Raw genomic sequence first — 15531 nt, forward strand, 5'->3', positions numbered from 1 at the left:
CAAATGTCCGTAAAGTTTTTTGTATAAAATGTGAACCTGCATGTGTTATATTTCCTGCTGACCAGGCTGCTGTGTGCTATGTCAGCAACGAAAAACTGGACCTCTTAAGCCTCGAGCACTCAAGACAGGGTGATATGGTAGAAAGGCTAAAAAATCATCCAAAAGTTATGGAAGGAAATAGAAAAAGAGACTAGAGATCATGAGTAATATAGAAAAGAAAAAATGGGGTATAAAGGGTAAAAGTATTAATGAAAAGTGGAGAAATAAGAAGGTTTTACATTTATAAACGAGGGTCTAAGTCGAATCCAGAGTATATCCCTTGTGTATCTTTATAGTTGTCCCTAAATACTTTCCACAGGTGGGGCCAAGTAAGTGAGTAAGCGAAAAGGTAGTGAAATTCCAAGTCACCACAAGACCCTAGTACAAGCATAAACCAACTCACCACATAAATCAAAGTCAAGGCAATTTCCATGTCACACAATAGAACCTTAAGTTCTCGCCAACATATAGGCATTGAGATGTGTCATTAGCCATAATCTGGTGATAAGGTCAACCATAGCCAAATTATCAAAATTATGGGTATTAACATCTCATACCTATAGTTCCAATATAATCTTTACTGACAGCCACATTATTGGTGTGTGATCTGTAAGAAGTAAGTGTTAAATTACCAACACATTATATTTACAGAAAGCACAAACATGAAAGCAAATAAATCTGATCGAGGGCACGCAGTTCAATGTCACAAGACAAGCTATTATAAATAGTGCATAAGGCATATAGTACAGGCAGGGTCATGCATACTCAATATCAAAGACAGTCAAAAAACACTGTTATCTGCAGATTTAACCAATTACACTACAACACCTTAAATTCATTAGATTTAATATTAGTGGTGGACCACAAACACAGTTTTCAGTCCGCATTCTAATCAGGAAAGGATCACCTATGATAGAACATAAGGCTCCTCGCAAAATTATATCTTACCTCCTGTTCGGAAGGAGAGTGCTCTTCCTTGAACAGCGGCGATTTGGACGCACACCATTCGGAATCACTCATATATACCGGAAGTATGAAATACTTGTAATCGGAAACAGATTAACAAGGAAATACTCAAAGGGCTGCATTCATGAGCACCATCTTGAATGTCCAAAATAAATAGTCATTCAACCCGTGAACACCTTGTTCCCAAAAGGACAAAAACGAGCCTGACATCATAGTTTGAAATCATCCATACTTAATATATAAATCTTAACAGCGGCATATCGCTTGCGCGCCTTTCTCAATACCCATATATATCTCAGAAATACATAGTTACTGATAATTGTAAACAGACTAACACAGACTTAAAGATTTAAACAATTACACTACAAAAGCTTCTGGTCATTATATTTAAAATCAGTGGGGGACCACAGAAACAGTTTTCAATCCATATTCTAATCACAAAAAATCACCTATGATAGAGCACTAAGGCTGCTCACAAAATTATATCTTACCTCCTGCTGGAAAGGAGAGTGCTCCTCACTAAACAGCAGCATTTTGCACGAACGCCATTCGGAATCGCCCATATATACTGGAAGTACGTAATACTAGTTATCGTAAATGGACTTACAAGTAAATATTCATAAAGCTACATTCGTGATCGGCATCTTGAAAGTCCAAAATTAATAATCATCCAACCCGTGAACACCTTGTTCCCAAAAGGGCATAACATATGTGCACCTAGTGGTGTGAAGTTCATATGATAGTGTAAGATAGGTAAGAGGTGAGGGTTAAAGATATGGAGAAGTTTAGACCAGTCAGCATGCACGTTAGGTACCCAAGAAGTATTGAAATTCATTATCCATGTTGAGGCCCTTGTCAACAACATGTAATTTCATGATCCAGTGGGCCTCATATTGTCTAAGCTTGAGTTCCCGATTTCCACCCCTTACATTATGCATCACAGATTCAATACCATGAAATTTGAAACATAATTGCATGCTTTGTGCTGCACATTACTTTTCATGAGCCCTAATAGGATATCTATTGTCCAAATTCTTGAGAGCTCAGAACTGTTCCGCAATAGGATCCTGCAATGATCGTATAGTACTCCCTATGTAGATGTCCCACATTTATAGATAACATAAACAACATATTTCGTCATACAATCAATATGTATGCTTATCCGATACCTACAGGAATCATTGTATTTAAATTCCTTAATTCCATTTATAGACATTTTACACATACTATGGTTTTCACAGGAGTAAGACCCCTCATTCAGTTTGCATAACCATGCACTCATCAACACTTGTCCGCTAGGATAACTGGGACTAACTATATTCTGGATAGTTTTAACCTTACGGTAAGTAATACATGGATGCCCCAATACATAAGGTTGGAGCATTCCGTCTGATGTGAGCAAATGTCAATGTCGTTTCAGTATGTTGTATATTTTGTGTGACCAAGGATATGATAATCTGTCACAACTCTAATAGGTGTTTTAGTATCTCTGTCTTTTCTGTTATTCCTAAGGGTATCAGTCCATTTCAGTTTCAGTGATCTTTTCTTGGCCCTTAGGATAATATCCTTGTTATAACATTTGGCTAGGAACCTCTGTTCAGTGTCATCAACATTAAGTATGAATTCTGTGTTATTACATCAGTTCCTGCATGCTCTAAATATCTCCCCAAAGGGAATGGAGTTATTCTGACTCTTAGGGTGTGAGCTCTTTGCATGTAACAAGGAGGTGCAGGAGGTAACCTTTCTGCACATCCTGCTATTAATCTTCCCTTGGTCAATGCATAGCTCAATGTCCCCAAATAATTATGAAGTACTGGCTGTAATACTGCTGAGCCTGGAATTCAACACTGAAAATAAATAGAAGCAGTGTCCATGACAACATACTGGTGGATTCAATTTTGCATTGGATATTTGCTCAGGACAAAGATTTTGTGTGTAATGACATTTGGGGGCATTTTCCTCCAAATCTTGAAACGTTGGGTGGCTGTTTCCCTTTATCCTTTGAGCAATTTAGAAGTCAGTACTGTGTAAATATGTTACAACTTAGCTTGGCCCTGCCACTTTCAATTTTATTGACAAGTTTAAATGTCACTTGAAGGTTTTTGCAAGGTATTTGCGCCCTTTCCTCACCAGAAGTACCTCCAGTCATGCTGAAGATACATGATTTTAGATAGAGAATTTTCCTTAATATATGACTGCAAAGAAGACAGCCCCATGCTTTGTATATACATCGCTTTTATAGCCAACAGTAGAATAATGCATCACAGGGAAGAGGGACTTGGGCAAAACAAATAGGCCTCAGCAGGTGTTAATTAACTCAAGAAACAAACATATGGCATGGCAAAGTCAGAAAACCCATCATGTATTATTTTTACACCAATAAGAATTCACGCCTGCATAAAAAGCATCGTATTTCTCAGATGGACGAAAGCACAATTGACATTATATTTATTAACATAAAAATGTAATGAAAGTGCTACATTTGATTTACGATGGGCAGAATTAGAGACTGTAACTGTCATAGTCCTCTCCAGGGGGCATATGTATCAAAAAAAGAGATTTGCGATTCTGAAATTGCGATTTTTAGCGAATCGCAATTTGAGAATCGCAAAACGTGATTCCAATAAATGTTCGCAATAATTTTGCAATTCCTTAAAATTTGCAGAATTTATTTGCGAACTCCATATTAGCGATTCCTCATTTGCAAATTCGCTAATAAGAAATCCCAAATTTAGCGAATCTGTAATTCAGGTACGACTTGATGACATCACACCCAGATAGTGTGACTGCCCATGCTGTTCCTGATTGCCTGAGGGTGTGGCTGAGGCTGGGAGGAGAAGCACACCACTCTGGAATGCAACACCACCAAAACCAAATGGATCCACAGGAGAAGGATAAGGAGGAAGCTGGGAGGAAAAGGAAGCACAAATTCAATGAGAAGGAGCAGGAGGTACTCATTGAAGAGATGTTCCATAGCCATGAATTGCTGTTTGGGAAAAAATCCCTTCATGTCCCTGAATCACAGAAAAGGAAAATATGGCTGATCATACAGGCAAAGGTGAATGCCATTGGTGTAACCCAGTGCTCCATTGCTGACCTACGCAAGTGCTGTTATGACATGCGCTCCAGGTCCAAGGACAAGGTTGCAACCAGGCTTGCGGAGGCGAAGAAGACTGGCGGGGGGACATCCACAGAGATAGAATCCACGCCCCTGGAGGAGTTGGTGGAGGCCACCCTACAGCCTGAAAGCATCAGCTGGGTGGCTGACATCGACAGCTCTGACACGCCCAACACCAGACAAGGTAAGATGCTTGCTAAATCAGCCCTGACACATTATCAACTTATTCACACACTCAGGAATGCCCCAACTACAAAGTAACAATGCAACTCCATTCCAAATTTTCAAGCCCACCCAGCAATGCATAATGGGAGATGTAGTCACACACATAATACAGTGTGGCAATGACACACAACAATGTATACGCAGTTGAAGCAAATTAGTAAAGGCAAAAATGCAAGACAGTACATAGCTGACCTAAATGCAGAAAGCTTTGTGGGTCATGCCATCTGCTCTGAGTACGATCTCAAAGGTAGTTTTCCATGGAATAATAGTGTTCTTTTTATTTGCTGTCTTTTTTTGTGTCCTCATATGCCTTCTTTGTTCCTAATGAAGTGTCCCGCCCTGTTCGAAAGAAACAGAGATGACAGCATTCCAGTCAAAGCAGAGGGGAAATACTGACTGTCACGTCATTCCCCAGTGTGGCTGCAATCATCGGACTCCAGCAGAATTAATAGTGCCATCCTGGGTCGGTTCTAAATCATGAACAACCCTTTTTTCCAGCCAACATTTGAGGGGGAACCATAGTTTGTTCACATTTCTTGTTGCTGAGCGGTTTATCCCTGTCTCATATACATAGAGAACCGAGTTAAGCCACTATGCCTTGGAGGGGGCTGTCGGGTGGATCCAATATTTGCAGATCAGGCTCCTTCCCAATAGTATTAAGAAAAAAAAAAACGTATTCCCAGAGTTCATCTTGGCTCCAATCTCGGGTGACAGTCCAAAAATAATTAATTCAAGGCTTACCTCCAGTTGCGTATGCAAGAGATCTGTCATAAACGTACACATATCCTTCTAGAAAGGCTGAATAAAGCGGCAGCTGACAAACATATAAGTGTCTTTGGCATCAATAAGCCTAAACTTCTTGCTCTGGATCTCCTTCAATCCCTTCAATTTTGATAGTCTACTCTGAGACCAAAAAGCTCTATGAAAGGAAAACAAATGATTTTGCCTTAGATATCATGGTTTAACCATCTTACATACTAACTGGAAGGATGCTTGCTACAGGAGTTCAGCAGTTGTAGGCGGAATAAATCCACCCCATAGCTGTCCATGATCAACTTATACCAGGTTGCCACCACCTTTTTTTTTGGTTACTTGTGATTAGGTGCTCTTCCAGGTCAATTGTCCTCCCTTTATACTCTCCCACTGACTGGGCCCAACTCTGTAGTTGTATACATTTAAACTTGGACACTGTCATCTTGGTCTTGGTCCTGGTCCCAGGAGCACAACTGTCCTTGAAATATCTGGCCCCAATCTATAATTCCCACTTCTCTGAGACTGATTGCCAGCCTGCCTTTCAAAAAATCAAAGGAACCCAGAAAGTCCCACAATGGGGCATACCCACTATAGTATGGTAGATTTGTTATGAGTCGTATCTGTGCCCACAGTTGCGCTGCTGCTTGCTGCACCTTTAATTTGATTTTTTTAAAGAAATTCTGGTGTCCAAACTTAAACATGAATTTGGGCCTGCCTGTTCCCACCTCCTTAAATGGGGTCTCCCACAGCCTCGCACTGCCTGCCCCACCTTTGTCTGATAGACGAAGTCTGACATTTTTTAGTTGAACAACCCAAGCATATAATTGGAAGTCTGGTAGTGCGATATACCCTTTATTGTATTTTTTCAGTGGCTTCTTTCTTGCGATTTTTATTCCCTTCACTACCAAAATAAAAGAGTCTACCCTATTACGGAGCTATTGAAACCATAAGTTCTTAAAGTGCAGTGGTATCATATTAAAAAGACATTTTTAATTTGGGCAGGATTGACATTTTGACTAAGCTAGCCCTCCAAATATTGTTAACGGGAGATGTGACCAGGCAGCTATTAACCTAATAGTTTCAGCCATCATTTTCCTAATGTTTAATTCCGCCAATTTATCTAATTGGATTTGCCTCATATCCTGCAACCTTCCCAAACTCTACCACCTGTCGATCTAGGCTCTCCACTGTTGACAATGGGTTTTATGTGTAGACCATAATGTCATCGGCGTATAAAGATATGTATTTCTGCCAAACGCCAAACTTGAACGGGATGATTTGTTGTTTCAACCTACTTTTTTCTGCAAAAGTTTCAATATATAAATTGAATAAGAGCGGGGAAAGAGGGCAACCCTGTCTGGTCCCCATTGTTATTTTGATACTTGAGGTTAAATTTCCATTCACCAAAATATTTGCGATAGGGGCCCGTTATATCCCCTGTATGGCCCTGCACAATTTGTTACCTGTATTATAGGGATTCAGCATAGTATACAGGAATTGCCAGTTCACCCTGTCATAAGCTTTGGTAGCATCAAGAGTGGTGATAGCTAACAGTATTTTATGCTCCACATCCAGATGTATTGTATTAATAAGTTCATGACTCAATTGATGCATATATCTACCTTTCATGAAACCCTTCTGATCTTCTGCTATTAAATTCTCAGTCAATTTACCCCATCTATTAGCAAGGATAATAGCGTAGAATTTGTAATCGCATTTTAAAAGGGAGATTGGCATGTAGGCCTCACAGGATTTTGAACCTTTCCCCCATTTTAAAGTTAAGGTGACTACTGCTTCCTCCCAGGTCTTTGGTAGAGGAGCTCCCTCTTCCCAAATATCTGTAAATAAGTCAGTCAATACTGGACACAAGGCATCACTAAGTTTTTTGTAGAATTCAATTGGAAGCCCATCTGGGGCAGCTGCTTCATTATTTTTTCCTTTTGTTATGAATACATGGAGATCATTCTGCTTTATATCATCTTCTAGAAATTAATTTTCCTCCATTGAAAGCTTCTCCACTGTCTGACCCTCAAGCCAGCTGTTAAGCTGAGTCTCTGAAATACGCAGATCCTCTATATATAATATAGCTCCCCATAGAAGTCAACAAAAGCTTGCTCAATCTCCTGTCTAGACCTTAGGGAATTCCTTGTTTCCCTACATGTTATCTCATTTATATAATTCTTTACAATTTCCGTTTTAGCTTTCCAAGCCAGAAGTTTCCCAGCACTTTTCGCTATATTCAAAGTGTGCTAATTTAAATTTGGGATCCATTGTTGGCAGTAGTCAACCATTCCCAAACATATCCTGACCTCTTTTTGGGTAGCAGGTGGATTAATTTTCATATTCGCCTCTACTCACTCTGATGACACCTTCTTCTTGCCTCTCTCAATTCGGTGACCCAAGTATTGAACTTCAGTCAGACAGTACTGAAGTTTGCTCAGAGACACCTTATGCCCATTGTCAGCCAGATGATTCAGTAAGGCAATAGTATCATCCCTACAAGCCTCCCGTATTTCAGATGCAAAGAGGAGTTCATCAATGTATTAAACAAGCACTGCATTTTGGGGCAGAATCAAGCTCTCAAGGTTCTTGTTCAAGACCAGGTTGAATATAGATGGACTTTCATCATACCCTTCAGGGATAGGACACCACATTAAGACTAGGCCTGTGTGGTAAATTCCGTTCTGCTCGCGGAATTTGCGGAATTTGAGTAATTTCGCGTTCCACGGAGAACGCAGAATTGCCAAAAATTCCGCGATCCGCATCTTCGCAGAATTTTTTGCTTGTTCGCGCTTTCAAAATGCGTGTTTGTGAGATATTTCCCCCCGAGCACGCAAACAGCGTTTGCGAACAGGAAAAAAGCATCGCGAACGGACAGAACAAGCTATTCCGCGTGTTCGCGGAACTTTTGCATGCTCGTGGAGATTTTTTACCATTTTGCGGAGCTTTGTGTAGCGCGACTACGCAAATTCCTCCCACCCCTAATTATGACACGATTCTTCAGAGTCTTTGCGGGTCATGCCATCTGCTCTGACTACAATCTCAAAGGTAGTTTTCCATGGGATACCGGTGTTCATGTTTTGCAACAGTATGTCCTTGGTTCCCACTCCTCCTCCTGTGTGAAGCACAACAGCCTTCCTTTATCGACGATGTAACTCCTTATCTCCTTGCCTGACTTAGTAAAACAAAGACATTATTCTAGCTAACAAGGGCGCTTATTCCACTTGCAACACAAAACGTGATAAAGTGACAAATTTCCACAGCATACATGAAATTCAGCTACTAATTGTAAAGCGAGAGTTTCAGGGAAATGCGTTTCAGGCCTACAAGATTCAGCTGACATAAGAAACCAGGATATAAACTTTACAAATTTGCAGGAAAAATAAGGCATATTCAATTAAATGCATCTACCTACATGAAAAATGACAGAATTAATAAAATTGTTAGTACATGGATAAATGTCAATAACACAACACAAACTCTTCAAGTTAATATTTTCTGCTAGTTACATTCACTTTCTACATTTATTCTCCATGTTACTTTTAAATGGCCTAAACACATCACGTTTTGAGTTTGTACAATTCAAAATCCTAACACTTCATGTTATTACAATAAAGGACATGGGGTATATAAGCACTTTTCCCGTTCCCAAATGGGCTCATTCTCAGAATCGGCCCATTTGCGAATGAGAAAAGGCCTTTCGGGATGTATCATCCCAAAAGCGCATTGCAAATTAGAGAATCGCAAAAATTAGCGATTCTCTGTTTTGCGATTGGATTTAAGGTAAATGCGATGTAGAAAGCACCTAAGTTGTGCGAATTTGGCATAAGAAATCGCAATTTGCCACCAACTGACAGTTTGTGGAAATTTGCGAATCCTTTGAAAAAAGCACTTTTTTGCTTTTTTTCAAAGTGCCATGTGGCCACATGTGCACACATGCTCATTTCAGGGGTGCATCAGGGTGTTCGTATGACACCCTTGCAACCTTGAAATCTCATTCTCAATTTGCGATTCTCTAAGTGATAATTGCAAATTGAGAATGTCTTCCCGTTAATTCCTATGGGCCTCTATGCCCATAGGAATGAATGGGAAGGTGTTCCTTAATTGCGAATCGCAATTTGCGATTCGCAATTAAGGAATATTAAGGTATCGCAATTATTATTGTGATTCCTACATACATAGCATTTTGCGATTCCTTAATAGCAATTCGCTAAAAATCGCTATTAAGGAATCGCAAAAGGGCTTGTTCATACATATGCCCCTAAATGTGGGTGTGCTCTACAAGTGTGATTATAATGCACCCCAAAAAATAAAATGAAAATTCCACTACATCACTACCCAAAGCCTGATGACACTAAGAAGTACTGGCAGTGATTTAACATCAATAGGAAAATGGTGGAGCTCTGCGAGACACAGTAGCCAATATGACAACTGCCATCTAATGTCTGCAGAGTAGGTTGTCCCGAATATAATCGACCAAGTAATAACAGCTGACAGCCAGGTCAGCCAATACCAAGTGGCAATGGGTTTGGAATTGGGTGGAGTATATGGCTCTCTAAAGTGAGCTGTGAGTCTGGCTATGGATGTTGACTGTCTGCCAAGGGATGACCTGGGTCAAACTATCTGGAAGGAGGTGAAGCTCATGTCACATGTTGAGATGTTGGGATTGCCTGAGTGGGTGCTCATTGTGACACGGACCATGGCAGTTCATCAGGGAGTCAGAAGGACATAGAGCCTGAAACAATGGCCCAGGTTCCTGTCAAAAGGGGAGGGGATGAACGGAGCCCAGCACCTTGGACCAAAATGTATCCTGTTTGAGCTCCCCAGCTCATTGGGCCCCGGTCACCTGTGAGAAGTGCCCAGAGTCAGCTATGCAGCCTTGGAGTGCTGTCCGGGGGATGATGGAGACCTTTTGAAGTGGACCTACCCAACCCGGTGAGCAGTGGTGGGTGAGGCCAGTCGCCCTGAAAATAATGCATCAGCGGGGCGTGGCCGAGCCGGCGACCAAGATAGGGGCCTAACTGTGAAGCGCCAAGACCGTCGTGATTTTCAATCCTCCTGACTCACTTCTCATGCCAACTGGGTTTCAAAAATTGGCATGCTGAGGTGCAACGAGTGGGCGGCGTTCAGATTAAGCCGCCCACGAACCTGAAAAATGGCCTGGAGCAGCGAGTGCGAGCCCAGGCCGGACGTGACCCTTGGAGGCCCTGAGTCGACAGGGGACTCGGGTGAGCATAAGGGCAGGGCCAGGACGGCAAGCCATGAATATGCATGTCCCCTAAAGGCGCAGCCCGACGGAAGGCGAAAAGAAGAGTAGTACCTGGTCCCGGCTGGCAGCGGAGTGAGGCTTTCAAGTAAGTGCGTGTTGCTGAGAAATGCGCACTATGAATGATTAGCGCAGAGCCGAGACCGGCGACACTACATAGACGGACTCCACTGTTGCGGGGCTACCTCATGATGCTACTGGAGCCCATCGCTCAAACTAACATGTGGAGACCTCTGGGGCGGGGATAAAGGGCAGATACTGGCATATTGCGAACAGCCCACTTATACTTGCTCTGAATTGCCCCCCTCCTTCCTTCTTAAATTTTAGATTTCTGGTTATTGCCCAATTCGCCTCGCCATTGCATGAGGATCTGAGGTGGATACGAATCCAGCAAAAAAGCTTTGTCCTGCCTACTTTACATGCCCTGCTAAGGATAGCCACATAAGATGGGGCAAAGGGACCCTAAACAGCGCCAGCTGAGTTTCGATGCCACAAAAACTCAAAGGAGGAAAGACAGCGAAGGGCAGTCTGAAGCTGGGGATCCCCAGCTAGATGGCACTGCGGCCATAATTGCTGAATTGAAGACTGTCTTCCAAGCCATTGATGCCCGACTAGATGTCTTAACTTCTTGGCTAGACGACATCCATAACCGACTTGAGACAGAAGACACTCGAATTGGAGAAGCAGAGAACCGCATATTGGCATTGGAGGATGCACAACCTTTTATTCAAAAGCGATTGAACAGAACTAAGGGCCTTCTAAAAACCGTGGCAGCCAAAGCTGAGGATTTGGAGGCGCGCTCGTGCCGAAATAATCTGCGCATTGCTGGGATAGCTGAATCTATGAATACTGTCCCCATGGCTAAATTTGTGGAGACTGTGCTGATAGACCCCTTTGGTGAGGAGATCTTCTCCAGTACCTTTGCAATTGAGTGGGTGCACCGAACGCTAGGGCCGAGCCGGGGTGCTCGGGGCACCCCCAAGATTGATCATAGCCAAAGTTCTTAACTACCAAGATCAAGATGTGGCGCTACCAATGGTGCAGGAGGCAAGATATAAATATATAGACATTAAACGCACGCTACAGAAAGAGAAGGTCAAATATTCAATGTTATACCCGGCTAAACTGTGGATCCAAATAAAAGGCAAGACTAACATTTTTGAAACTCCTGATGCAGCGGTAAAATTCTGGAAGCACCACCAAGGTTCAACTTCCTATCAGAAGCTCGGCTATTTCTGAATCAAGTCTTCCGTACCGGCACTGATGCAACATATGGGATACAAAGGCCCAAACCGTGAACTACAAATAAATGATGAACGTTTACGCAGTAAATTACTCTTACCACTATCTTAACTAAGTTGAGAGAGAAAATGGGTATTATGGCCCAGTATGCATAGACGGTCCTAAGGAGAGTTGCCTTCCCCCATTGGAAGAACTTTCTTTCTGTTCCTCCTCCCTCTCTCGCTCCTAGGATGGGAGAGTTCCCCTTCCTTGTTTTTTTACACTCCCTATAGGGTACTTCCATGGGATTCACCGGGTGCTTGTTTTTGTGTATCCTATGTGGGTGGGCAGTGGAGCAGGAAATATTGACAGTTAATTTTTGTTATGTATGTTATGGGTACAGAGTCATGCATTTCATTTTAGATAGAGCTATGGAACAAAGGAAACTACCCACTGTTCAGTTTCACACTATGGCACCTACATGGCATTTTCTAGAGTCAGAAGCACAGGTTTACAACTAAGATGCATGTCTTGGAATGTTAGAGGACTATCGAACACTAGAAATGTATGCCAAGTATTAGCTTGCATGAACAGGCATTGCGTCCAACTGGCATTCCTTCAAGAAGCACACTATGCTCCGTCCCCTGATCACGTTTCACATCAGCATGGGGTACTAATAGATTTTTCACCAGTTACAGCACATACTTATGTGGGGTGTTTATTTTTATCCATCGAGCACTCCCCTTCTTGGTTGGAGAGGTAGTGGCGGATGACGAGGGCAGATACGTTATAGTATTGGGCCTACTGGGCGGGGAAACCATAACTGCTGATTAATATATATGCACCAAACGTCGACACTATGGACTTCTTCCCTAAAATTGCTCCCCACATTGCATGACTAAACATAGATAATATTTTAATAGGAAGTGACTTTAACCTTACTTTAAACCCCTTGCTAGATTCTACAGGACCAGGATGCATCACCAAACCGCATGCAATGCAAGGCCTTACTTAATTACTAGAATCCGCACTATTATCAGACCCCTGGAGCACTAGACACCCCTCCGAACAGACATATTCCTTCTGGTCAGCTCCATATGGTACGTGGTCATGGATAGACCACTGGTATCTTACACCCCGTCTTATACTTGCAGTCCAGGAAATTGATTATTTACCCCACACATTGTCAGATCACTCCCCAGTTCTCATCAAATTGGAGCTGTCTATGACACCAAAACCACACAATCCATGAAGATTCCCGGTGAGAACATTCTTGATTCATTTTTTTATACTGAAGTGGGGGATGCTATTCAGGAATACTTCTGGTTAAATGAAGGCACAGTAGATTTGCAATCCACACTATGGGACGTCTTTAAGTCATATATTAGAGGGGTGTGCATATCCAAGCATGCAGGAGTGCTGCGTTCCATACGACGAGACTTAGAGGTGCTGGAGCAGAAACTAAAGGACCTCGATGGGACTGCACAAAAGATTGCCACCATCAGCATTGCGAGAACGAGCGGCACTGATAACTGAATTCTCTGAACTAGTAGACCGCGAGGTCAAATATTTAGGTAAATACGCCAGGGCCAGAACATATGGCGAGGGTGAAAGGCCGGGCAGGACACTCGCTAGACTACTCCGCCCTCAGTACCAATCGTCATATATCACACACTTGGAGGTGGATAATGATGTTGTGTTGACTCGAGGCGGTGATATCACAGCACTATTTTTAGCTTATTACTCCCATTTATATAAGACACGTAAGCCTCCTGAGGGGTAAGCCCTTCTAGACTATCTGAACGAGATAGCAATGGTATGGATAGAGAAAGGGCAATGCTAATTTTTAGCCTCCCCAATAGATGAAGATGAAATCAAACAAGCAATTAGGGAACTTGCAAATTGCCGGGCCCCTGGCTCGGATGGCCTGACTGGGGATTTTTATAAAGCCTACCAACACATATTAGTTCCCTGACTCCTGGAAGTAAATGATGAAGCACTGCAGTGGGAGGCTCTCCCCACACTGATGCGAGAGGCTATAGTCACACTCCTGCTAAAACCTGGTAAAAATCCTCGAAATTGCACATCCTATAGGCCGCTATCTCTTCTTAACCAAGACTATAACATCTTAGCCAAAGTCCTAGCTACCCGCCTTTCACTATTAATAGATAAAATCATATGCCCCTTTCAAGCAGGATTTGTCCCTGGCCGCTCTACGGCAGTGTATCTACGCACTATATTTGCAGTTCTTGACCAGCTGGAACCCACGCTGCCTGCTGCAGCAATTCCACTTGATGCCGAAAAAGCACTTGATTCTTTAGAATGACCCTTTCTTTACGCCGTACTGCAAAAACTTGGGATCCCAAATGGTTTCCTTAATCTAATTCGGCTCCTATATGCCAACCCGGTTGCACGCCTGAAACTAAATTGTGAGGTCACTTCTCAATTTGGACTGACACGAGGCACCAGGCAGGATTGCCTCCTCTCGTCCCTGCTGTTTATTATAGCTATGGACCCGCTGGCTAGACACATACAAGAGAGGCATCTCCAGCGCAGATTGCAGCTTCATGCAGGCCCTCTCGTAGCCTCATTCTACGCAGACAATGTTATGCTCTTTGTGCGCAAACCAGACATTAATCTATATCCGTTATTGAGAGAGATGATCAGATGTGGGACATACTCTGGTCTTACAATCAACTGGACGAAGTCAGAGATTTTTGAGCTGACACCGGTCACCACTCATGCTAATGTCGAGTTCCCGCTTAGATGGTGCATAGACCCTCTGAAATATTTGAGAATATAATTACACTGCAAGGCACCAGAGGTGATTCGCCTCAACTATGGACCGGCAATCGATAAACTTACAACACAAATCAAACGATGGATTAAACTTCCTCTTTCTCTGGTGGGGAGAATAGCTGTTGTAAAAATGGTGGTACTCCCGCATTTTCTTTACATCTTTTTAAATATTCCGATCTCGCTCACCCTGAAGTTCTTTGACACTTTACGATCCTTACTGCTCCGACTCGTATAGGCTGGGAAACAGCCACGCACCGGATGGGACACACTTGTAATGCCATATGGGCCAATTGGCTTTGGGGTCCCCGATTTTTACTTATATTATCTTGTCACACAGGTGCACTTTACGTATTATTTGTACCACCCAGATGCCCGACTCCAATTTTTAAAGCCAGAGCGATCTCAAGTATTTCCTAACCCACTCCCAACTATTTGAAGCAAGCAGGATTAACGGCGGACTCCAATGACTGCACCTCCTTACTGAGTTCCCAATGTGTATAGAATAGTATTAGTTGACGGTGTGCATACTAACACCCCTGCATCCGCCGTTAATGGATGCCAACTGCCAAGCAGATCAATGAGAATTTGAAAGGGGTTTGGGGTGGTGCACCACCAAGTAAGTTTGTCAGTAAATTACACCAAGTGGTCTGTAGTTGATATACAAACAAAGTCTTTATTTTAATTCAGTTGTTGAAACAAAGCCTCAGCCAACGCGTTTCGTTCAGAATGAACTTCGTCAGGGCATGAGTGACAATGCAAGTGCAATCCAATAAAGCCGGGGTTCATGTAGACCAGAAGTCGTCTCTCGATAGGTTACGAATCCGTTGTAAATTGTGTTGGGTAAACAGTCCTTTTCTCCCAGGGGAGAACACGGACTACCGTCTCGTTACAGATACGTCCACAGTGCCCTTATCAAGGTGGTACTGAATGACTGAAAAGGACTGTTTACCCAACACAATTTACAACGGTTTCGTAACCTATCGAGAGACGACTTCTGGTCTACATGAACCCCGGCTTTATTGGATTGCACTTGCATTGTCACTCATGCCCTGACGAAGTTCATTCTGAACGAAACGCGTTGGCTGAGGCTTTGTTTCAACAACTGAATTAAAATAAAGACTTTGTTTGTATATCAACTACAGAC

The 15531-nt window shown here is 42.6% G+C and overlaps 1 protein-coding gene across 1 annotated transcript in view; it reads left to right on the plus strand.

Moving 5' to 3' along the window:
- LOC146789325 (ATP-dependent translocase ABCB1-like) overlaps positions 1–15531 on the plus strand; it is a 1722143-nt gene that overhangs the window by 205707 nt on the left and 1500905 nt on the right. The gene's annotated exons all lie outside the window — the stretch shown is intronic.

This window comes from Triturus cristatus, chromosome 10 (assembly GCF_964204655.1).
Source record: "Triturus cristatus chromosome 10, aTriCri1.1, whole genome shotgun sequence".
NCBI classification, from domain to species: domain Eukaryota; kingdom Metazoa; phylum Chordata; class Amphibia; order Caudata; family Salamandridae; genus Triturus; species Triturus cristatus.